We start from the raw sequence: 24,195 nt of genomic DNA, 5'->3' as shown, positions 1-24,195 counted from the left end.
GCTTCCCCTTCGTGAATTCTGAGGGTGGAGAAAATGAGCAGATGGGGTACCCAAGCCAGATGAAGACAAGGTCACGGAAAGGCCTGTCGCCTGCTCTTTTCCTGGACACACCCTGGTCCTGGGAGGGACAGGTGGCCGATGGAGCGGGTGCCCCAGGGGTGCAGGTGGTGCTGAGCGGTGGGGCTGATGGGGGTGCAGAGGCTCAGCTGGAAGGAGGGGGTCCACCCGTCCAGAGACAGTAGAGGTGAGGAGTTGGGGAGTAAGTGCTGAAGTAGGTTCAGAGCCTTCACACTGGAGGGTTTTCTATTCTTGATGAAGTAGGAGGCAGGTCCTCTGCAGACAGTGCGTGAGGCAGATTCGGGGGTTGGAGATTTAAGGACAGGGAGCTTCGCTGTCCCATTAGAGAAAGGGCTTGGCTGGCCTCCCGAGCTCAGGGGATTGTAATGGACTCAGCAGTAAAGAGTGTGCCTGACTATACAGGAGACTCAGGAGACATGAGTTTGTTCCCTGGGTCGGGAAGATCCCCTGGAGAAGAGAATGGCAACCCTCTCCAGTATTCTTGCTTGGAGAGTCCCATGGACGGAGGAGCCTGGTGGGCTACAGCCCATAGGGTTGCAAAGAGTCGGACACAACTGAGCATGCATGCACTCATGCATTTCCCCAGTGTTAGTCACTCAGTTGTGTCTGACTCTTTGTGACCCCATGGACTGTAGCCTGCCAGGCTCTTCTATATCCATGGAATTCTCCAGGCAAGAATACTGGAGTGGGTAGCCCATTCCCTCTCCGGGGGATCTTCTTGACCCTGGGATTGAACCTGGGTCTCCTGCATGGCAGGCAGATTCTTTACCATCTTAGCCACCAGGAAGCCCGCACACACGCATTAGGCACCACTGATGCTTTCTCCACTAGAGGGTGGTGGAGTTGGCGGCAGTGCAGCTGAAGTCCTGGGACTAGGCCATCGCAGGACCCAGTAGGACACAGTGTGTTAGGAGTGAAGGGTTATGAGGTTGAGATCCAGGGCTGGTCAGGAAGGAGCCCAAGCCAGAGGCCTGATTCCCTGGAAGTTAAGATCAAGTTCACAGAGCCCCGGGGGGAGATGAGGTTTCAGAAAAGACGTAAACTTGGAAGGGGAGGACACCGACCATCTGGGGACTCCACGGGGGCAGTCGAGGTGATGACTGGGGTCAGAGACGGGGGTTGGAGAGGGGCAGACTTCCGGGAATCTTGAGGTCTCAGGCTTGGCTGCTCAGGGCTGTTCGTGTTGGGAGAATCTCCAGGACGCGCTGGACCCTGGATCAGGAGCGGGGATGGAGAGGCAGCTGAGGAGGCAGCGGGGTCTGTGAGGGAAGGAAAATGAAGGTGAGGAGGGACAGAGGCCAGTGCAGAGGCCGCTGGAGGACGTTCATCCAGAGACCAAGGAGAGGGATGGAACCTTCCCAACAGCTTCCTTGGCCTGGGGTTCTGCCCAGGGGCTGGACCTCTGGTTTCCACAGTGAGAAGTATTCACCCGGCCCCTCCCTGTTTCTTCAGCTTCATCTGGTTTTCCACTCCCGGAGGACTGAGCTTGGCAGCCTGGGCCCAGCCCTGCAGCAGCGCGCCAGGGTGCAGAGGGAAGGGGCGCCGGGCTGGGCCTGGAGCGCGGAGCCCCAGGAGCCCCTGGAGGCAGGGCTCACGGGGCGGCCACCGCGCTTTGTGAATCGCCTGCTCATCTGCTTGCAAAGAGTCGGATACAACTTAGCATGGCACACACAGCACATCCTCCCGGGAGAGAGGCCGTGTGTGTTTTCAGGACGTGTCCCTTTGCGTCTCCTCCCTCACTGGCAAAATGAAATGTTTGGCACCTGTGGGGCTGGGAGACAGAAGTTTCCAAACTCCTCTCTAACCTCTTTGAAAACCGCCAGTTTCTGAACTGCTGAGTCCGGCTAAAATGGAGGGTTTCGATGAAAACATCTCCAAGCTCAAGTAGAAGGCCAGGCATGCCATCGTATCTCCGCTGGTGCATGTTCCCACCACGCAGGGAGAGTTGTTTGGAACTGAAACCTCTCTCTTGTGGCTCATGGATCATACTTGGTTTCCTGGGTGCCAGGTGACTAAGGAATCCGTTCAGAAGGTAAAGTCTCTGACAAGGAAACAGCGCTAGAACTCCTTCCTGGAGATGAAGCTTCCACCATGGTTTATTCCAGGGCCCTTGTCCCCTGGCTCTCTCTCACTCCCCGGGAAACCCTCTGGGACGTTTCTGGGTGCACTCACCTTTTTTCTCATCTGTTCCTGGTGGCCAGGGTCCCCTTGAGGGGGCACCCTCCCCAGCTGGACTCACATAATGCTCTCACAGGCCTGCACCCACAGGGCCTGTGCGGACTGACTCCCACTGTCCGTTTGACCTCCTTCCCTTTGCTCCTTCATTTCTAGCTCAGGAGCCTCATCTTTGTTCTGCAGATAAGCCAGCATGTTCTGCAGATAAGCTTGCTTTAAGGCCTTTGCACCTGCCGTCCCCCCTGCCCGAAGGTACACCCTGCCTGCGCTGCCTCATTCCATCATTCAAAACAGTCTGTCCTGATTCTCCCCTCTTCTGAGGCTGGCCAGCACCCCCCTTCCTAACACAGGGTCTGCCCACCGTTCAGGTCAGTTCAGTTCAGTCGCTCAGTCGTGTCTGACTCTTTGCGACACTATGAACTGCAGCACGCCAGGCCTCCCTGTCCATCACCAACTCCCGGAGTTTACTCAAACTCATGTCCATTGAGTCGGTGATGGCATCCAACCATCTCATCCTCTGTCCTCTCCTCTCCTCCCGCCTTCCATATTTCCCAGCATCAGGGTCTTTTCAAATGAGTCAGCTCTTCGCATCAGGTGGCCAAAGTATTGGACTTTCAGCCTCAGCATCACTCCTTCCAATGAACACCCAGGACTGATCTCCTTTAGGATGGACTGGTTGGATCTCCTTGCAGTCCAAGGGACTCTCAAGAGTCTTCTCCAACACCACAGTTCAAAAGCATCCATTCTTCGGCACTCAACTTTCTTTATAGTCCACCTCTCACATCCATACATGACCACTGGAAAAGAGGCCCACTGTAGGGGCCTCTTTAGTGCACAGACCACCAGGAGAAAATAAGCCACCCCCTGTGGGGATGCAGCTCTCGTATGCCTTTGGTGTCCCTCCTGTTCAGGCGTCTCGGTGGTCACCTGGTGTAGCTGAGCAGATCAAAGTGCAGATTCTCCAGTGAGACTTGGATTCTAGGCTCCCGACTGCATGGCCTTGAGTGTGTTTCTGAGCCTTTCTGTGCTTCAGTTTCTTTATCTGGAAAATGGAGATGATAATAGTGCCTGGCACATAGGATCGCTGTGGGGATTAAAGGTGTTAATGTGGGCTTCCCTCGTAGCTCAGTTGGTAAAGAATCCACCTGCAATGCAGGAGACCCCGGCTCCATTCCTGGGTCAGGAAGATCCCCTGGAGAAGGGATAGGCTACCCACTCCAGTATTCTTGGGCTGCCCTTGTGGCTCAGCTGGTAAAGAATCTGCCTGCAATGCAGGAGACCTGGGTTTGATCCCTGGGTTGGGAAGATCCCCTGGAGAAGGGAAAGGCTATGCATTCCAGTATTCCATTCCAGTATTCTGGCTGGAGAATTCCATGGACTCTATAGTCCATGGGGCCGCAAAAGGTCGCACATGACCAAGCGACTTTCACATCACTTCAGTGTGTGTCAGGCTGTAAAGACCCTCCTTGGCAAGTGGAGAGTGCCTGACAAGTGTCTTAGGATCCCTTCCCTTCTCTGGTAGGGGGCTCCTGCTCACACCCCAGCCCCCCATCCCTCTTTCTCCTCTCTAGTCTGCGCCTTTGCTGTCTCTCCTGTCCGCGATGGCCCTCGCTCCCTCTGTGTGTTCTTAGGGATGTTAACGGGTGGTGGGGTGGGGGGGAACCTGAGTGGGTGGGTGCTCCTGGTGGTCTTCTTAGCCTTCCAAGCCTCAAGTTTCCTGGCCAGTGAGAAGAGCTTATTTTGAGCCTTCAGTGAGACGCAGATGGAAAGTCCTGGCGCATTCTGGACCCAGCAGATGCTCAAGGAACCGTGGCTGCTGTTATTTGTGAAGTGGCCTCATGCCACCCCTCCCCAGCCCCCCAGCCATCCAGAGTTGAACCTCCAGAGACCCAGTGCCCCCGAGGGTGCCAGGAAAGACTTCAGAACCAAATGAATCCCATTGCAGCTGAGGAGAGCGGGACACTTTGTGAAATTCCGGTGGACACTTTTGGTCCGCAAGCAGGAAGTTCCTTTAAATGAAACTCCTAGACTGGGGCTGCTAAGGTTGTGTGACCTCGCGTGGTGTCTCGGTGACTCTGCCCGGAGGGTCCCTTTCTCGTCCCCATTTTATGGATGAGTAAACTGAGGCTTGGGGAGCTTGTGGACATGCTTGTCCCTTCTGCTGCCTCCTTCCCCTGTTATCACAGTTTTCATCAGGCCTCAGGCCCTGTGAATGGCTCGGGTGTACTTCGTCTGAGCACTTTATCAAGGGACATTGTATGGCTGCCCCTAAGGCTGGCCTAGCTGTCCGACAGAGCGGGCACCGTGCCTGGGACCTTGTGACCCTTAGGGGCTCAGCAAAGGGTTGGACTTCTTTTATAATCTGGAGAAAGTAAATGAACTTTCAGGTCAAAGAAAATGTTTTAATATGTTAATGCATTCATCTTTACATCAATAGGTGAGTAGGTGGCTCAGACGGTAAAGCATCTCTACCTGCAATGTGGGAGACGCGGCTCGATCCCTGGGTCAGGAAGATCCCCTGGAGGAGGGCATGGCAGCCCACTCCACTATTATTGCCTGGAGAATCCCGTGGACAGAGGAGCCTGGCGGGCTACAGTCCATGGGGTCGCAAAGACTTGGACATGACTGAGCAACTAACACACACATGCAGTCATAAAATATGATTATATTATTCTTTTTTTAAAGAGGAAGGGATCTCTTCTTCCTCCATGTTGAAGACCAAGTCCCCCAAACCTTGAATATGTTAGGTTTTTATAGCAAATGGGACTCAAGGTTGCAGATGGAATCACGGTAACTAATTAGCTGATCTCTCTATGACCCTGGATTATCCGGGTGGGCCCAATGTGCTTATAAAAGTGAAAGTGAAAGTAGCTCAGTCGTGTCCGACTCTTTACGACCCCATGAGCTATACAGCTCAAGGAATTCTTCAGGCCAGAATACTGGAGTGGGTAGCCTTTCCCTTCTCCGGGGGATCTTCCCAACCCAGGGACCAAACCCAGGTGTCCTGCATTGCAGGAGGATTCTTTACCAGCTGACCCACAAGGGAAGCTCAAGAATACTGGAGTGGGTAGCCTATCCCTTCTTCAGCAAATCTTCCCGACCCAGGAATCGAACCGGGGTCTCCTGCATTGTAGGCAGATTCTTTACCAGCTGAGCTATGAGGGAAGCTGACACTAAAGGGTCCTTAAATGCGGGGCAATGAGGGGAAGAGAGAACCAGAGAGCTGGCAGCATGCGTGAGCAGGACCCCCTGTTGCTTGCTGTGAAGACGGAGGAAGGGGCCACGAGCAGGGAGTGTGGGCGCCTCCGGAAGCTGGAAAGTGCAGGGAAACAGTCTCTCCTAGAGTTTCCAGAAGAAACGCAGGCCTGCTGAACACCTCGATTGCAGGACTTCTGACCTCCAGAACCATAAGCCGATAAATCTGTGCTGTGTAAACCACCGAGTTGGCAGAGAATTACAGTGGTCCTAGAAAACTGATAGATCCACCGGGGCAGAAGTAGCCACAGCCCACGAGAGCCCTCCCGTGCCCTGGATGCCCCCTGCCCCACGCTGTCTCTGGTGTGAGGCCGTGGTGGAGATCTCCAGCTGTGGGCCGTGCCTGCCAGGCAGCGTCATGCTCCACTCATGATATCACAGCAGAATCGGGGCCAGTCCTCCTCTCTGCGTTCTTTAGGTTTCCTGTGGGCCGTTTCTTTGGTTCCTTTCTTCTCGGTCTTTCAAGCGTCTCTTTCAGATTTGGAGGAATTTAAATACCTTTCTTTTTTTCTTTCTTTTAGTTCTCTGCGGTGGGGCTTAACTAGGAACTACCTCCCTCTTTACGCAAACTTATTGAACTTGGCCCCCAAAGTGGCATTTCCCCACCCCCCTCTTTCCCTGGTAGACAATTTTTACTGGAGGTAATGGAAAATAGATAATATTTCTAAGTTTATAACATTCCCTCCAATGGTCTGGATTCTCAAATAGCCATGGTAACCAGTCTGAAGTGAAAAAAATCTAATAAATCAATGGGCTGGTTTCTCAGTGTCTAACATTTGTCTGCCCTGAGAATGTGGCAGAACCATTTAACTGTGACTGTGGTTCCAGCAGACAGAGGAGGAGAGAGAGAAAGAAGACAGTCAGTATCACTCACGTTCTTGAGTGTTGGGTGTGCCCACGCTTGCTGTAGACCCCCAGATAAACCTTTTCCTCCCATATTGTTTCTGGAAGTCACAAAGGCAAGGTTAGACCTCTGGGGAATAGTGGTCTTGCCCAGAGTTACAACTGGGCCACAGCCAGGATTTGAGGCTGCTAAGCTCTGTCAAGGAGGTGATGGACAGGAAGAGGAAGCTGCCAGCTTCCAACAGAAAATTGGCATAAAAACTAGGAGAGAAAAGGGATTTAACAATGCTTCCCCTACTTGGAATTTGGCCTTCCCTGGCTCAGATGGCAAAGAATCTGCCTACAATGCAGGAGACCTGGGTTCGATCCCTGAGTCGGGAAGATCCCCTGGAGGAGGGCATGGCAACGCACTCCAGTATTCTTGCCTGGAGAATCCCATGGACAGAGGAGCCTGGCGGGCTACAGTCCATGGGGTCACAAAGAGTCAGACATGACTGAGCAAGTGATAGTTTCACACAAGGAAGTGGACAACACCCAGTGCTGTTCACAACGGAGTGAATTAGTTGATGGATGCTCATTTATTAGAAGGTGTATGCTGAAGCTCTTGGTGGTTGTTTTCAAGGTTTGGGGAGATTCTATCTCTTGTGAGGTGGAGAGAGAGAAGAATCTGACTTTTTGTTTGTTCAGTTGCTGTCGTGTCCGATTCTTTGCGACCCCATGGACTGCAGCACACCAGGCTTCCCTGTCCTTCACCATCTCCCGGAGCTTGCTCAAACTCATGTCCATTGAGTCAGTGATGCCATCCACCTATCTCGTCCTCTGTCAACCTCTTCTCCTCCTGCCTTCAGTCTTTCCCAGCATCAGGGTCTTTTCTAATGAGTCACTTCTTCACATCAGGTGGCCAAAGTATTTGAGCTTCAGCTTCAGTATCAGTCCTTCCAGTGAATAGAATCTGACTAGTAAGAGTTTGCCGTGAAACTCCAGTGTGACAGACCCCCAGTGCGCACCATCAGATCTTACCTTACATCCACTTGATATTAGCCCTTCGACTGATTTGAGCTACTCAGGCTTTCCCCAGTTAATTCTCTTTCTTATCATTTTGCTTAGGGTACCTTCCCAGGTACCAGAATTTTGAACTTTTATATGGTTACCGTAATCATTCTCTTCAGGTTTATGTCATGCTTAGAAAGCCCTTGTCCCTTCTGACAATACAATAGAAGTGGTGGTGGTGATGGTTTAGTTTCTCAGTCGTGTCCGACTCTTTGTTACCCTATAGACTGTAGCCCACCAGGCTCCTCTGTCCATGGGATTCTCCAGGCAAGAATACTGGAGTGTGTTGCCATTTCTTTCTCCGCAGTATAAGTAATTTCCCCCATATTTTCTTCTAGTATTTTTGGATTGGAAATTTTACATTGACACATTAAATCGTGTGGAATGGATTTTGATGTAGGTTATACATAAGAGATCAGGCTCTTCGTACCTTCAAATGGCCATTAAGATGTCCCAATATTATTTTCCATATTATCTCCATCTGCTGTGGTCTAAATATTTGCGTTCTCCCCAAATTTAAATCCTCATGCCTGACGTGATGGTATATTTATAGGTGGAGCATTTGGTAGATGATTAGGTCTTGCAAGCAGAGCCCTCATGGTTGGGATTAGCACTCTCATAAAAGAGACCTCCAAAAGGTCCCCAGCCCCTTCAGTCACGTGAGGACACAACATAAGGTCTGTGACCCAGACTTCCAGCACTGGGAAAATAAACTTTGTTGTTTATCACTCCCTAGTTTATGGTGCTGTGTTAGAGCAGCCTCAAGGGACCAAGACATCAGCTAAAGTGCCCCAACATGATATTCTAAATTCTTGTCTGCTATGGGGTTTGCTTCAGGACTTTTTATTCTGTCTCTTTGCTGTCTCTACGTACCAGTACCACACTGCTGTATCGTTACTATAGCATGTCCTCTTACTGTTCCCTAGATCTAGTTTCTCCTCCTTATTAATCTCTTCAGAATATTCCTGGCTATTCTTGCCATGTTCTTTTTTCATATGAATTTTGCAAGAAGTCCAAATTATCTCCAAAAAGAATTTTGGGTGATGTGTTAAAGGGGAATGCCTTAAGTAATTGTGTTCCCCTCTAACTGGCATCCTGAAAACCAGAGTGTCTTCCTCTTAAACGGCTTTTCCCTTGTGTTCACATATCCCTTTCTAACTGTGCTGTCCTGTGTTTTTTAAAAACTGTTTTCCCCCCAGTAGTTCTCTGTGTTAATTGCACGGTTAGTTTTGTAAGAAAGGCTGTGTTATTTTCCATTTGGCAAACAATGTATGTGATCCAGGTTCTCTGAATCCTCTCTAGTATTTGGTCTTGTCACTATTTTATTATTTTAGCTATTCTCGTAGGTGTGTAGTGACATCGCATCACGGTCTTTCTTTACATTTGTCTAGTAGCTGATGGTGTTGAACATCTTTTCATGTACATATCTGCCGTCTATGTCTTCTTTAATGAAATGTCTCTTCGTATTGTTTGTCTATGTTCTAATTGCCTTGTTTGTGTTTTTACTGTGGTGTTTTGAGAGTTCTTTATCATTCTAGATATGTCGTTTGTCAGATATGTGGTTTGCAAATATTTTCTTCTGGTCTGCAGCTTCTCTTTTATCTTCTAAATACTAGCTTTCACGCTGGTTTCTTGGAGAAAAAGTTTGTAATTTCAATCAAGTCCAGTTTACTGATTTTTTCCCTTTATGGATTGTGCTTTTGGTGTCATGTCTAAGAACACTTTACTGAAGTCTAGATCCCAAAGATTTTCTCCTTTATTAACTTCTAAAGTTTTGCAGTTTTATGTTTTACATTTAGATGTGATTCATTTTGAATTAATTTTTATATAAAGTGTTAGGTTTAGTGACGTTTAATGATACATGCTACAAACTAATGATATATAATTGTCTGTAGATACATAATAATTGTTCCAGTGTTATTTGCTGAGAAGACTGTCCTTCCACCATGGAACTGCTTTTGCATCTTTGCTAAAGACTGGTCAGTCATATGTGTATGGATTTATTTCTGCGTTCTCTGCTCTGTTGGGCTGAGTTTCCCAGGTGGCGTTAGTGGTGAATGCCAATGCAAGAGACATAAGAGATGAGGGTTTGATCCCTGGGTTGGGGAGATCCCCTGGAAGAGGGATCTTTATATTCTTGCCCCTCTAATAGTCTTGCCTAGAGAATCCTCATGGACAGAGGAGCCTGGAAAGCTACAGTCCATAAGGTGGCCAAGAGTAAGACGTGACTTGCATAGATCAATGTGTCTGTCCCTCTACTAATAATTAGTTCAGTCTTGATTACTACACCTATATACTATCTTGAAATAGGGTAAATGGATTTTCCCACTTTATTCTTTTTTAAAATTGTCTTAGCTATTGTAGTTCCTTTGCCTTCCTGTATTAATGTTAGAATCATCTTGCTTGTATCTGTAAAAGAATCTTACTGAGATTTGATAGAAATCTCATTAAACTGTGTATCAACTTGGGGAGAATTGACAACTTTACCATGTTGAGTCTTCCACAAGTACAATGTTTTCCCATTTATTTAGATCTTATTTTGGTCTCTTTTATCAGCACTTTATAATTTTTAGCATACAAGTCCTGATACAGGTTTTATTAATTTGCACTTAATAATAAGAATTTCATGAGCAGTTGTGAATGGTATTGTTCGCTAATATTTTATTTAGGACTTTTGCATCGATATTCAGATGTGACATTAGGCTACAGTTTCCTTTCTGTGAACAATTGTTATTGGTTTTTGGTATCAAATCTTCCAAATGAGGGAATATTTCCTTCCTTTTCTATGCTTTGAATACATCTAGACATGAGGTCTCAGGGGAGCTGGTAGGGACCTCTTTGATGACTGGCCCTTTTTTTGTTGTAGCACTCAGGCTGTTCAGATTTTGTCTTTTACATCAGTTTGGATAGATTCTTTTGTCCTAGAAAATTTGTGTTTTCAAATATATTTTTTATTTGATTCAGCAAAGCCCAGAATTGTCTTAAGGATTTTTTAAACTTTTTTTCTGATTGATTATTATTTTCTCAGTATTTTAAAGTATTTGAATTTCTTCTTTTTCTTACTCAATCATTTGCCTATTGTTTCTTTTCTCTTTTTTAAAGAGCAAGCATTCCTTGTAATTATTTATTAGTTTGGCTATTTTTCTGTTTTTGAATTCCTTATTTTTTTTTTAGATTGATTCTTTCCCTTTTTAAGAATTTATTTTATTGTTCTGTTAACTTCCTGAGTTGAATTCTTAGTTCATTTTTCTTTCTTATTTCGTGATATGTTTATAAGTTTGAGAAACTTGTGCTGACTACTGTTTCTGCTTTATCTTGTGGGTTCTGATATAAAATGTTTTTTATCATGGATTTCTAGACATTCTGCAGTTTCAATTTTGATTTTCTCTTTCATCAAAGATTGTTCAGGAGACTGATTTAAATTCCCTGAGAAAAGAGGATTTGCAATTTTAAATTTTATACATTTCTCATTGTATATGAATATCATCTCTACTTTCTAATTTCATGATGTTTTGAAAGTTTCTTTTGAGACTTAAACTGGAGACAGTTTTTCTCTTAAAGCTCCATGAATGTTTGAATAGAAAGACTATTTTTGTTTCCAAACCACAGAACTTTATGTATAGTGGTTAGATTTACATTATTGACTATAGTATTTAGTCTCCTTCTTATTAATGATCCACCATGGCCTAGTGACACCCGCTGTCTCTCCTTGTATCTCCAGTAATTTGTTTCATTAATGTTGATGCACAATTGCACTCATCTCACATGCTAGCAAAGCAATGCTCAAAATTCTCCAAGCCAGGCTTCAACAGTAAGTGAACCCTGAACTTCCAGATGTTAAAGCTGGATTTAGAAAAGGCAGAGAAACCAGAGATCAAATTGCCAACATCCTTTGGATCATCAAAAAAGCAATAGAGTGCCAGAAAAACATCTACTTCTGCTTTATTGACTACACCAAAGCCTTTGATTGTGAGGATCACAACAAATTTTGGAAAATTCTTCAAGAGATAGGAATACCAGACCACCTGACGTGCCTCCTGAGAAATCTGTATGCAGGTCAAGAAGCAGCAGTTAGAACTGCACATGGAAAAACAGACTGGTTCCAAATAAGAAAAGGAGTACATCAAGGCTATATATTGTCACCCTGCTTATTTAACTTACATGTAGAGTACATCATGAGAAATGCTGGGCTGGATAAAGCACAAGCTGGAATCAAGCTTGCTGGGAGAAATATCAATAACCTCAATACGCAGATAACACCACCCATATGGCAGAAAGCAAAGAAGAACTAAAGAGCCTCTTGATGAAAGTGAAAGAGGAGAGTGAAAAAGTTGGCTTAAAACTCAACATTCAGAAAACTAAGTTCATGGCATCTGGTCCTATCACTTCATGGCAAATAGATGGGGAAACAGTGGAAACAGTGAGAGACTTTATTTTGGGGGGCTCCAAAATCACTGCAGACGGTGACTGCAGTCATGAAATTAAAAGACGCTTGCTCCTTGGAAGAAAAGTCATGACCAACCTAGACAACATATTAAAAAGCAGAGACATTACTTTGCCAACAAAGGTCCATCTAGTCAAAGCTATGGTTTTTCCAGTAGTCATGTATGGATGTGAGAGTTGGACTACAAAGAAAGCTGAGCACTGAAGAATTGATGCTTTTGAACTGGGGTGTTGGAGAAGACTCTTGAGAGTCCCTTGGACCGCAAGGAGATCCAATCAGTCCATCCTAAAGGAAATCAGTCCTGAATATTTATTGGAAGGACTGGTGCTGAAGCTGAAACTCCAATACTTTGGCCACCTGATGTGAAGAACTGACTCACTGGAAAAAACCTTGATGCTGGGAATGATTGAAGGTGGGAGGAGAAGGGGACAACGGGATAAGATGGTTGGATGGCATCACCCACCTGAGTCTGAGTAAGCTCCAGGAGTTGGTAATGAACAGGGAAGCTTGGCGTGATGCAGTCCATGGGGTCAAAAATAGTTGGACACGACTGAACGACTGAACTGAATGTTTATGCTGTGGTTTGGTGGATAACTGTTTAATGCCTATTGTGATACGTATCTTTTAGAATCATGTATTGCCATTCTTTGTCTGGTTTTATGCCCTTTTCCCGGTGAATTCAACCTCCAGATTTTACATTTGCTGTCTCAGCTCTCTCTGTATTTGCATTGGCTGATACTTCTGTGCCCATACTTCTGTTTCAATCCTGCTGAATCATTGTGTGTCTCTTGTGTATATCCACAGAGTTGTGTTTCCTCCGATAGTTAAGTTCTGTAATATAGCTCTAGTGGCTCTCTGGCTGATTACAGTTTTATATAATGTTCCAAATGTAGTATTTCTCCAGACACTATCTGTTAACACCCTGTTATGAACCAGTACTTAAATTTGTGTAATTCGTCATATCTTATCCTCACCCTCTAACGCCTTCCAATTTTAGCTAATTACCTTTCTTAGTATTTACCTTTGCCTATTAAATGTTCCTAAACTCTACTGCCTGATTTGTTACCTTTCATATCTTTTAACCACCCTTCTTCTTCAGCTATTAAAGGCAGGCTAAAGAGAGCCAGGGTACCTGGGTGTGGGTCTCATCCCACCTCTAAGTGAATGGGGAAGCCCCTTAAACTCCGTGCCCGGTGGAGGGGAGACGAGGCAGAGGGGAGCGTGCGGAGGAGACCATAAGCCTACCAGGGAGAGGCAGGAGAACTTTCCACTTTCCGTCTGACCCGTGGTGAGGGCCGACTTCTTGTACTTCTGTTTCCTTTTCCAAAACAAGAAGTAAATAGCACTTACCACGTAGTGTTGATTAAACTAATTCACATGGTTGGAGCAGTGTCTGGTCCACAGTCAGCATCCATAGGTGTTCATAGTTACACCGTAATGATCATGATTACTGGAACTAGATGAAGCTTTATGGTGCAGAGGATGGATCACAGAAGCTGTTCATGTTGATCACAGCCGAGAGCGATTAGGAAGCTATGGCACCCTTCTCACCCCGCAGAGCCCTTTCTGTGGTAACCCATCCGCCTGTAAAGACCTCATGTTTTGCAAAATTGTACACTTAATAGAGCTTATTTGGGCTGGCCTCATAAAACCAAAGCAACTTGGAACCAAAACGTCACTAAAACCAACAACAATCCTAATAAAAATATCAGCATAGCTAAAGACATGTTGCATCCTGTGTGAACACAGGATACTTAAAGGGCACTACTTTTCACCACAAAGTGGAGTCGCTTGGAAGGGTGGGAGCTGCTATGTAATGCTCATGGAGACAAGGATACACGGGCCTTATCATCTGAGGGCAAGTAGGGGGTTTTGCAGCTGCAAACTTTGGCGAAATGTGAGACCAGAGACGAAGACCCCGGGTGGTTATCTTTTGCATACTCTTTCTCAACAAAGATAGTAAATAACCATGCATTCAGCACTTCCAAGTCAGAGCATGTGGCCAAACTGAGCAGCGGAAGGTGGGCATCGCACACCATGCTAGAAACTTCTGTGGCCTCTGCCTTCAGTTGAGTGGGTGTGTCTTCCATTTGGTGGCTGTGACTTGGTGGTACAACCATGGACAACGCTAGAAAGCATCAAGTATGAACCAAGATGACTCGGGCCTTTTATGCATTATTGCTGCCCCCTTTCTAATGAGTATCTTCCATGTACATGCACTGAATATCTGTGTGGAACACATGGTGTGATAGGCCCTCATGAAGCCTCCCCAGTGGATTCTCCCCTTTAAGAAATCCATTCCGAATTGTGGTTAAGGCACAAAGTACGTCCAGAAGACAAATGCTTTCCCATCATTGTCCTCTACCCAGAAGCTTCTGGTCTTCCTGGAACTTCTGGTAGGTGTCCAAGCATCTCAGCAGAAGTTTCCAAACCATGTTTGGTAGTTTTGATTCGGGAGCAAAGGAGACTTTCACATAGGCAAAGACAGGATTCCTCTGGGTGCAGGGCTTTCTGCGTTGACCCTGCCCCTTCTGGTCAGTCCATCAAATGACAGTCAGTTGAGCGCCGGAGTCCTTGCTGCCCCATGTCCTTCAGCCCTGGAAGATGTCACGTTTCTTTCTCAAACAGTCACAGTGAAAAGATCTACCTCGTGTTGAGCTGCTTCAGCAGTAAGTATGTTGTACATGTTATAGTTCCTTACAGCATCCCCGAAGTCAGCATTTATCCACTTACTCTTGCAGAGAACTGCAAGGGCCAGAGGTGGCACGGTCAGTACGTGGCCAAGTGAGTCTGTGAGCCCAGTTCTTGTCTCCAAGTTGCCATCCAGCATCAGGAATTGTCCTCAGATCTCTCTGCTCCCTCTCCGTGGCTCCAGTTGAGACAGAATGTACAGGGCTCCTGTGTGGATTTTGCTTTTATAATACCGCCTCTCCTGCCCTGTAGGATTCTTCCTATTTTCCGCGGAGACCTTTCTTACTTGGAGGGGAGAGTTTTCATTCTTCCCTAACTCCCATTCACGTTGAGAGAAGGTTGAACCCATGATTTTTCTAAGCATGTTTAAAAGTCAAACTCTTTGCTAAGTTTCAAAGCAGTCGTTATTTTTTTTCTTTTTCAGTAGCCTTCTGATCTTCAGTTTTCCTTTAAAGTCTGTCTGAAAAATAACACTTAGTATGGCCAACAGAGTAGTCAATTGGCAACAACACATCTAGAACACAAAGCGGGCGATGGGAAGCAAAAGGCAAAGTGCTTTCCAATTTTGCTCACGTCAAATTCCACTGACTTTCTCTCCAGAGTAACATAGTAAAATGCGAACTCTTCAAAGAAAAAAAGAAACTCAGCTTTTTAATCCTGCTTTCAGTTTATAGCTGAGATACAAATTGGCCTCAATTCACGCCTGTGTTGGAAGAAAATGACCCTGAACTGGGTGGAAAGAAACTGAGAAAGTGCCAGAGGAGTGAAGCAGAAATGAGAAATAAATATGGGGGTTTATTTTGTAATTAACAAATCATGTGTGTAATTTAAAGATCAACTAGCCCTACTTAAAATTAAAAATAGTTGCCCATGTCCCCATACCTCTTGGTCCTGGTTCCTGATGTCTTAAGGCAACTATTTCTAAGCCTTTAGCTGTTTCTCCTATTTTATTTTTATTAAACCCTGTGTATTCTGAACAAAATGGTTTTAGTACTCTTTCTTGATTCTTTTAAATTATTTGTTATGTGTTGACTTTCAACTATGAAAGGGGAGAATTTAAGTCTCTTATTGAGTTGGCTCTAACAGACACACACACGCACACGCTCGCACATGTTCTCATTCTGTCTTTGTCTCTCTCTATGTGTGTCTCTGTCTTTCTGCCCAAAAAGTTAGTTATATTATCAATTTCAATTTTAGCTAAATCAACATTTAGCTAAAATGTTTCCCACATTGCAGGTGGATTCTTTACCAGCTGAGCTATCAGGGAAGCCCCAGTTATATTATCAATTTTAGCTAAATCAACATTTAAATTTTTCATCATGATCATTGTTGAGCTGTTACTCATAGCTGGGTCACATGGTATGCTATAATTAAATTTCCTTTCCTGTGCAACTTTTTTGCTTTTACTGGAGGTAATAATCACTACTTTTTCCTGGTTTCCTTCATTTTCTAGTTACCTCTTACTAATTCATTCTAAAGCCTTCTGATAGCTCTGAAAAGCTCCTCTGAATGTGTGCATGCTCAGAACAAGTCACTGTTTTTCTTCCTGAAGGCATCCTTCCTGGAGCCACGTGGGCTCTGCTAGCATCTGAATTTGTGTGGTTTTCAAGCCTATCACATCGCTCTTGTCTCTTAACCATGCTTGTTGGAATTCTCTTCCTGTCTTTCCTGAGTTCTATTTTCTATTTCCTAGATCCCAGGACTCTCTGTTTTTCTGTTTATTTCAGTGGTATATAGCTTCTGGAAATGGAACTCGGGAGATAGAATTTTGGATTCCTTAAGTGTCTGAAAATGCGTTTTTGTTGACCTCACTCTTGACAGATAATTTGGAAGCAATTTTCTCTAACAATTTCTCTAACAGCTTTACTGAGATAATTCCCATATTGTACAATTCACTCATTGAAAGTGTACAGTTCATTGTGTTTAACTTATTCACAGAGTTGTGGTATCATCACAACATTAATTTATTACATTTCGTTGTCCCCAAAACAGACTCCATACTTCTTATCCCTTATTTTTTCCATTTCCTCTTTATCTTCAGTTTTATAAAGAGCTGAGGATATTCATACTTTAACAATTTTGAATTCTGTTTCTCAGTAAAGTTTTAGGGCTGTTTCTGCATCCCTTGTGCTAACAACTGTTCAATGTTATGCCATGTTGTAGCTGGCATTTCTTTTTCATTAATTTTTGGCCACACCGCGTGCCCTGTGGGATTTTAGGCCCTTGACCAGGGATTGAACCTATGCAGTGAAAGCAACTCCTCACCACGGGACCCCCAGGGAATTCCCTGTAGCTAGCACTTGGTGTGATCTTGAGGTATGGAAATTTGTATTTTTCAGTTCTGGGAAATTCTTCTTCTTCGCCTTCTTCTTCTTCCTCCTTTTTATTCTGTCTTCATTGTCTCCTGTCAACTTTTAAAAAAAATATTATTTGCATGTTGAATCTCTCGTATTAATTTTTTTTTCTTCACCCTGTTACTTCCTTTTCATCCTTCACATTTCAGCTCAGACACCACCTTCCGGGAGCCCTTTCTCCATCTAGCCTTAGATAAGTCAGCACCGCCCTCCATTTAGAAGTTCTTTCTTTATTTCTTGTCTGAACAACTTCAAGGTTGCAGCTTAATAAGTAATTGTACAATTAATTTTGCAGTCTTTGTCTTCCCCAGTAGACTGTGAGCTCCCTGAGGCCAGCGCTGGCTTTGTGTTGAGACTCACTCTGGCCCAGCGCCTGGCACCCTCCCTCTTCGGGGGCTGACATGTGTTTGGTGCTCGAGTGAACATGGGTAGCATCTCTCCTGGGATGAACATGGTGTGAGGTGAGGTGGGCACGGTCTGTAAGGACAAGTTTTGATAAGCAAAGGCACAGTGTCACCTCGTTCAGGGGTGTTTCAGAACGCTTGAAAGAAAACCAGCTTCTGTTCACTGAACATCTTCTGTTCATCACAGCTTCTGTTCATCACATGTGTCTGTCAGGCAGCCGAGCCACCTTCTGTGAACTCACTCAGCCATCACTTTCTTCCTTGGTCATGTATGTGTTTCTGAGTCCTTCCTGGTATTTAGGCAAATCAGCAGGAGAATGTGGAACAAGTTTTATTTGCCAGTATCCATCCTGGTATTTAAAATGTCGTGAACCCCTGAAAACCACCCCCATCTCAGTTTCCTTGTTAGGGAATTGCCAATAGCATTTACCTCAAAATAGTTTGAATGAAACAGATGGAGAATTGCCATCTTGTTTTTGACTTGTTTGGAGTGGGGTTTCTTGGCCTCCTCACTCTTGGTGTTCTGGGCTGGATAACTTAGCTCTGGGCATCTATCCTGTGCGTTTTAGGCTGTGAGTGGCTTCCTGGCCTCTATGCACTTGATGCCCTCCCCATTGTAGCCCCCAACTTCACCCCCTACCCCTAGTCATAACATTCAGGAATGTCTCAGACCTTCCCAAGTGCCCCCCGGGGAGCAGAATCACCCCCCATTGAGAACCACTGCTGTGAGAACCATGCAGATCTGGGGTCTCTTCCCAGACATGCACAGTTGGTAGCACTGCACTGCCCAGGGCCTGTTGGCATTCCCCAGAGCAGTGGGGGTCCACCCATGTGGTGGGGGGAGTGCTCAGAAGAGCATATTGGGTCTTGAGCTGGAATTGGAAGTGTTTCTAGAAGCCTCCAGTGCCAATACGATGACCTGCTTGTTCTTGCCAGTTGGGCTCATGATGGGTAAAAAACAGACCGTGCCTGTTTCTGGCACGTGGCTTCCAACATCCCATAGAAAGAACCAAATGTTTTGAGAAATACCAGGAGACTCAACTCTGATAAGTGGACCATGAAGTTAAACATTGATTTGTCAGATGGGAAGGAATTTCCTGAGTGTTGATTTGAATTCTCATTCCACCTTGGGAGAGAGACTGACGTGTTGAGATGGGCAGGGTGACTTAGATTTCTGTGGCTGTGGTTTTCTGGCTAAGCCCTGAGCTTCCCATTCATTGATTACAGCTAGGGAACCATTGTTTTATCCTGGGGAAGGAGAGAAAGGATTGGAATGAGTCTAAGAACAGAGCTGGAATCCACGTGGGGCCCTTGTGGTGAGCAGGTGTCACCCCCACCAGGTGTCCACGTTCTGATCCTGGGACCTGAGAATCTCTTATCTTTCACGGCAAAAGGAATTTTGCAGATGTGATTAAGTCAAGGACTTTGAGATGGAGAAAGTGTTCTGGACTGTTCACATGGCCCAATCAAAATATGGATTCAGTTCAGCTCAGTTCAGTCGCTCAGTCGTGTCCAACTCTCTGCAGCCCCATGGACTGCAGCACGCCAGGCCTCCCTGTCCATCACCAACTCCCGGAGTTTACTCAAACTCATGTCCATCGAGTCGGTGATGCCATCCAACCATCTCATCCTCTGTCGTCCCCTTCTTCTCCTGCTGCCTTCAACCTCTTCCAACTGTGCCCAGAGAAGACGTGACTACAGTAGAAGACTGGTTACAGAGATGCAACACCACTGGCTTCAAAGATGGAGCAAGAGGACCACCAGCAGCGGAAAGTGGGCGCCTCTAGGACCTGAAACAGGCGAGGAAACAAAAGTCCTTCCCTGGAGCCTCCAGACAGGAACCAGCCCTGCTAACACCTTGACCTTAGACCTGTGTTTTGCAGAACTGTGCAATAATATATTTCTGTGGTCTTAAGACAGTAAATGTGGTAATTTATTACAGCAGCCATAGGAAACTGACATAGCTCTCAAAGTCTAGAGGTCAGAATGAGAGTCCAGTGAGCATAAAGCCCAAAGCAGGGGGACTTGGGAGCAGACATTCTGGAATGAACACTGATCCTTTGATCCATGTGATAACTGTGGGTCTCCTAGACGTGTGTGTGTGTGTGTGTGTGTGTGTGTGTGTGTGTGTGTTTATGCATGCGTGTGAGTGGGCATGTTTGTACTGGCCAGAATACAGAGCTTTGCAAGCTGGAGAGACATGGCCTGCTCTGGGCAGAAACCAAAATTCCAGACTACTGGGAAAACTTTATATCCTATTACTTACAGTCCATCATCCAGACATATCTGTTCCTATTTGGTACTTAATTTTCCTTGTCTGGTCCTATTATTTTTATCAGGAGGTTTGAAAGAGGATGGGATTATATTTCCAGTACATCTGCTATGTTCCTGAGTAACAGCATTGATGCATATCAATACACGAGCTCATTTGGTCTTCACCAGTGACAGTTGTTAGAGGATAGTGATGATGCAAATCTGCTCTCTGACTGCATTGTGTGTTGCTCAGAAGCACAGTGAAAGATGTTGGGAAGGATTCATGAGATCAGGTGAGATCAGGTTGGTAATTGGTCTGGGGGTACTAAAATTCTGTACCCAGAGTCAAGGGAAAAGAGGAATATGATGAAAACCAAAGACTGGGAGACTAGAGCTTCCAGGATGAAGAAGCAGGAATGAACATAATTTGACCCTTTCCTCCCAGGTCACAGCCACATCCTTGATGAGACACTTGACTTGTTCTTCTGAGATACAGTAAGGTCATGTGTATGGAAACAGTTTGTAAACTGAAGGCTGGGGGCGTATGAGTTATTATTAGGAAATGTTAGTATAGTTGCTCTTTCAAAGAAGGGGAAGATTGTATACTTATAAGAAGTTGGTGGTGATGGTTTAGCTGCTAAGTTGTGTTCGACTCTTGTGATCCTATGGACTGTAGCCCAAGCTCCTCTGTCCATGGGATTTCCCAGGCAAGAATACTGGAGTGGGTTGCCATTTCCTTCTCCAGGGGATCTTGCATCTCCTACATTGGCAGGTGGATTCTTTACCACTGAGCCACCAGGGGCGCCCCTTATAGGAAGTTACCAGGGCAAGTATTGTTGATTTTTTCCTTAAAGTATGTTTTTAGGAGTGAATGTAGCATCTTCACATATATCCTGTCCCAAGAGATGATTGGACCTTTTCCCTGTGCAGAAGCTTAGCCCACAACATTCAGATAAATATTTTGTCTTCCTCATTGTGTAATGTTTGATGATACAAAAGCCTTTCTGTAATATACACTTAAATGTGTGCATGCTCAGTTGCTTCCATCGTGTCTGACTCTGTGTGACCCTTTGGACGGTGACCCACCAGGCTCCTCTGTCCATGGGATTTTCCAGGCAAGAATACTGGAGTGGGTTGCCATGCCCTCCTCCAGGGGATCTTCCCGACTCAGGGATTGAATGCATGTCTCTTGGTAGGCAGGTTCTTTACCACTAGCGCCACCTGGGAAGCCCATATTACTTAAGGTAGTAAGTATCATAGTAAAGGACTTCCCTGGTAGCTCAGACAATAAATAATCTGCCTGCAGTATGGGACACCTGGGTTCAATCCTTGGGTCAGGAAGATCCCCTGGAGGAGGGAATGGCAACCTACTCCAGTATTCTTGCCTGGAGAATCCCATGGACAGAGGAACTTGACGAGCTACAATCTGTGGGATCTCAAAGAGTCAGACACGACTGAGCGACTAACATTTCATTTTCATCATAATAAAACCAACAGTCACAAACCCACTGCACAGCTGAGGAGCTGGAACATTGCCAATACTGTTGAAACTGTTTATGTTTCAACATAAACTATTTCCTCATCCTGCCTAGATGCTTCTTCCCAGAAGTGAAACTGTTCTCTTTATTATTTATTATCCCCTTGCCTTTTAAAAACAATCTTATCACACATGCAAAAATTTTTCTTTTTTTGAGATTTATAAAAATGATTTTGTACTTTATTTAGCTTTTTTAACTTGTCTTCCCCCCAAAATTATGCTTCAGAGGATCATTCATGTTGCCTATAATTGTAGTTCGTTAACTTGTCCTGTGTTTGACCTTGTAAATTTGTTGTTGTTCAGTCGCTAAGTCATGTTTGACTCTTTGTGACCCCATGGACTGCAGCAGGCCAGGCTTTTCTGTCCTCCACCGTCTCCTGGAGTTCGCTGGAATTCACGTCCACTGAGTCAGCGATGGTCTCCAGCCATCTCATCCTCTGCCACCCTTTCTCCTTTTGTGTTCAGTCTTTTCCAGCATCAGGAAAATGATGACTGACTTTTCCAATGAGTCATCTCTTCACATCGTGTGGCTAAAGCATTGAAGCTTCAGCATCAGTCCTTCCGATGAATATTCAGGGTTTAGTTTCTTTAGGATTGACCATATGCCACCATTTATCCGCTCTCCTTCATGGAGATTGGATTGATCCCTTTTCAGTTTTTTATTATTTTATTATACAATTTTTTGGTCTTAAAAATAACATTGCTGTTAACATTCTTATATATATCTCTTGGAGCACTTGTACAAGGGGATCTTCATGGTATGCACTTGGAGTAGAACTGCTGAGGTGGAAAGTATGTAAATGTTGAGTTTAGTGGAATAATGACCAGTCATTTTCCAGAGTGCTTGTCCAAGTAGCCTCTCCTTCTCCAGTCGTGTTTTAGCGTTCTTGTTGTTCCACATTCTCACCAGCATTTGGTATTGCTGTTCTCCTAAATTTTCAACATAAACATTGTCTTTTCAATATGAAGCAGTATCTTCCCTTGTCGTCCTAACTTTCTTTTCCCTAATCACTAATAGGGTTGAACTTCTTTTCCCAGTTTTACTTGCCTTTTTGTTACCTTTACTGTGAAATACCTACCATGTTTCTTGCTGTTTATGTTGTGTTTTTCCTTTGTCTCATTGCTTTATAGAGTTAAAAAATATATATCCTGAATACTAATCCTTTTGTTAATTAAATGTGCTCAAAATATATTCTCCCAGCTTAAGGTTTCTATTACTGGTTTCTTTATGATGTCTCTTGAAAAGTGAAAATTTTTTATTTTTAGTTAGTTCAATTTGTTTGTATTTTATGATTATATTGTGTCATGTAGAAAATCCTTTCATACCTCATGGTTACAAAGTGATTCTCCCATATGTTCTTTAATTTTTTTAAGTTTCACTTCTCACATTTAGTAGTTGATACTTCTGGTTATGATTTTTGTAAAAGATGTGAAATATCAGTCCAGTTTCAACTTCTTTTTATATTAATATCCAGTTGCCTTCAGGTAGGTTTTGTAATAGTTTATTTCCCATTGCTTCCCTGATAGCTCAGTTGGTAAAGAACCTGCCTCCAATGAGGGAGACCTGGGTTCGATCCCTGGGTTGGAAAGATCCCCTGCAGAAGGGAAAGGCTGCCCACTCCAGTATTCTGGCCTGGAGAATTCCATGGACGGTATAGTCCATGGGATTGCAAAGAGTTAGACACAAATGAGAGACTTTCACTTTCACATTTCCCATTGAAATAAGACATCTCTGTCAAGTTTATATGTGCATGGGTCTGTTTCTGGGCTCTCAATTTTGTTCTATTTATAATGTGTCTTAATTACTAAAACTTTAAAATAAGTCCCAGTATCTTAATAGGGCAATTCCTGCTCACCCTGTTTCTTTTTCCTGTGAAGTGTCTTGATTATTTTCTTCCATGTAAGTTTTAGTATCAGTTTGTCAAAGTTTCTTTAATATGCTATTGGGATGTTTTGCTTAAAATTGACATACTTTTCTCTTCATGGGCATAGTATATAAATCTCCACTTATTTATGTCTTTTAAAATGTCTTTCAGTAAAGTTTTCTCCATACATGCCCTGTACATCTTTTGTTTTATTTCTATGTACTTTATTTTTGACTGCTGTTGTATAAAACTGTGGTCAATTTTTGTATAGTTGCCTTACGTCCAGTCATCTTGCTGAACTCTCTTATCAAGTCTAGTAACTTTTCTAGCTTCTTTTGAGTTTTCTTTGTAGATTGAGAAATTCTTTGGGATCTGAATTTTTTGCTTCTTGCTTCTGATACTTCTTTCCCATGGAGGATGTTTTCTTGTATGTTTAATGATTTTTTTTTAATTGTGAGTGTTTGTATAGTGGAACTTGAAATTGTTGAGAACCTGACTTGAAGATTCTTTTCTTTAGAGAGGATTCATGGGTGCTTCTTTGGGGAGCCAGATGGATGCTAATGTTTTGAAGCCATTTCAGTCCCTTTTGAGAGCCCAGGGAAAAGTCCCTGAATCAGCTTTCCTGTCTATTGTTGTCCCCAGGCTGTTTTGATTCCAGCACCGCTATATGCATTTTTTTCTGGGGCAACTCTGCTCTTTTTGTTTGCTCACTGTTCATGGTTTTTTTTTTTTTTTCAGTTCACAAATCTTTTTTTGTTTTTGTTTTCCCCCTTGGAGATTTCCTTGACTTGCTTTCTAGCACTCTGATGTTTTAAAATATTCAGTTGTTTTAATGTAACCAGCATCTAGTTGTAATGAAGTAGAAAGCTGTGTAAGTATTTAGATGATGGACGTTCTCGGCTTTTATTTCAACCAGATTATCATCAAGTTAATTATCTGAATATGTTCCAGTTTTTTTTTTTTTTTCTTTTGTAGCCCACCTCCTGTTTCCTGATCTGAAGTAAGGCTGGTTTGGTGGGAATCTCATATAAGGATAGGATTTGGGGGGAGGGGGCATTGTTTTTTTTTTTTTATTTCTGTTTTTGTTTTAAGTGAGGGAGGTGGCTGGAGCCCAAAGGAGGGTCAGCGAGGCCTCTCAGTCTTTCTGCAGTTGGGAAGTCTTTGACATTAAACCCTTCTTTACTTGGGCTGCTTTGCTTTTAGTTGAAATCTCCAGTCACAGAGAATTAAATGTCAAGGTGGTTTT

At 44.4% G+C, this 24,195-nt stretch overlaps 1 protein-coding gene across 2 annotated transcripts in view; it reads left to right on the top strand.

Moving 5' to 3' along the window:
• CPXM2 (carboxypeptidase X, M14 family member 2) overlaps window positions 1-24,195 on the top strand; it is a 134,240-nt gene that overhangs the window by 60,968 nt on the left and 49,077 nt on the right. The window lies entirely within an intron of this gene.

Source organism: Odocoileus virginianus, chromosome 7, assembly GCF_023699985.2.
Source record: "Odocoileus virginianus isolate 20LAN1187 ecotype Illinois chromosome 7, Ovbor_1.2, whole genome shotgun sequence".
NCBI classification, from domain to species: Eukaryota; Metazoa; Chordata; class Mammalia; order Artiodactyla; family Cervidae; genus Odocoileus; species Odocoileus virginianus.
This window is presented reverse-complemented; position numbering and strand designations above follow the sequence as displayed.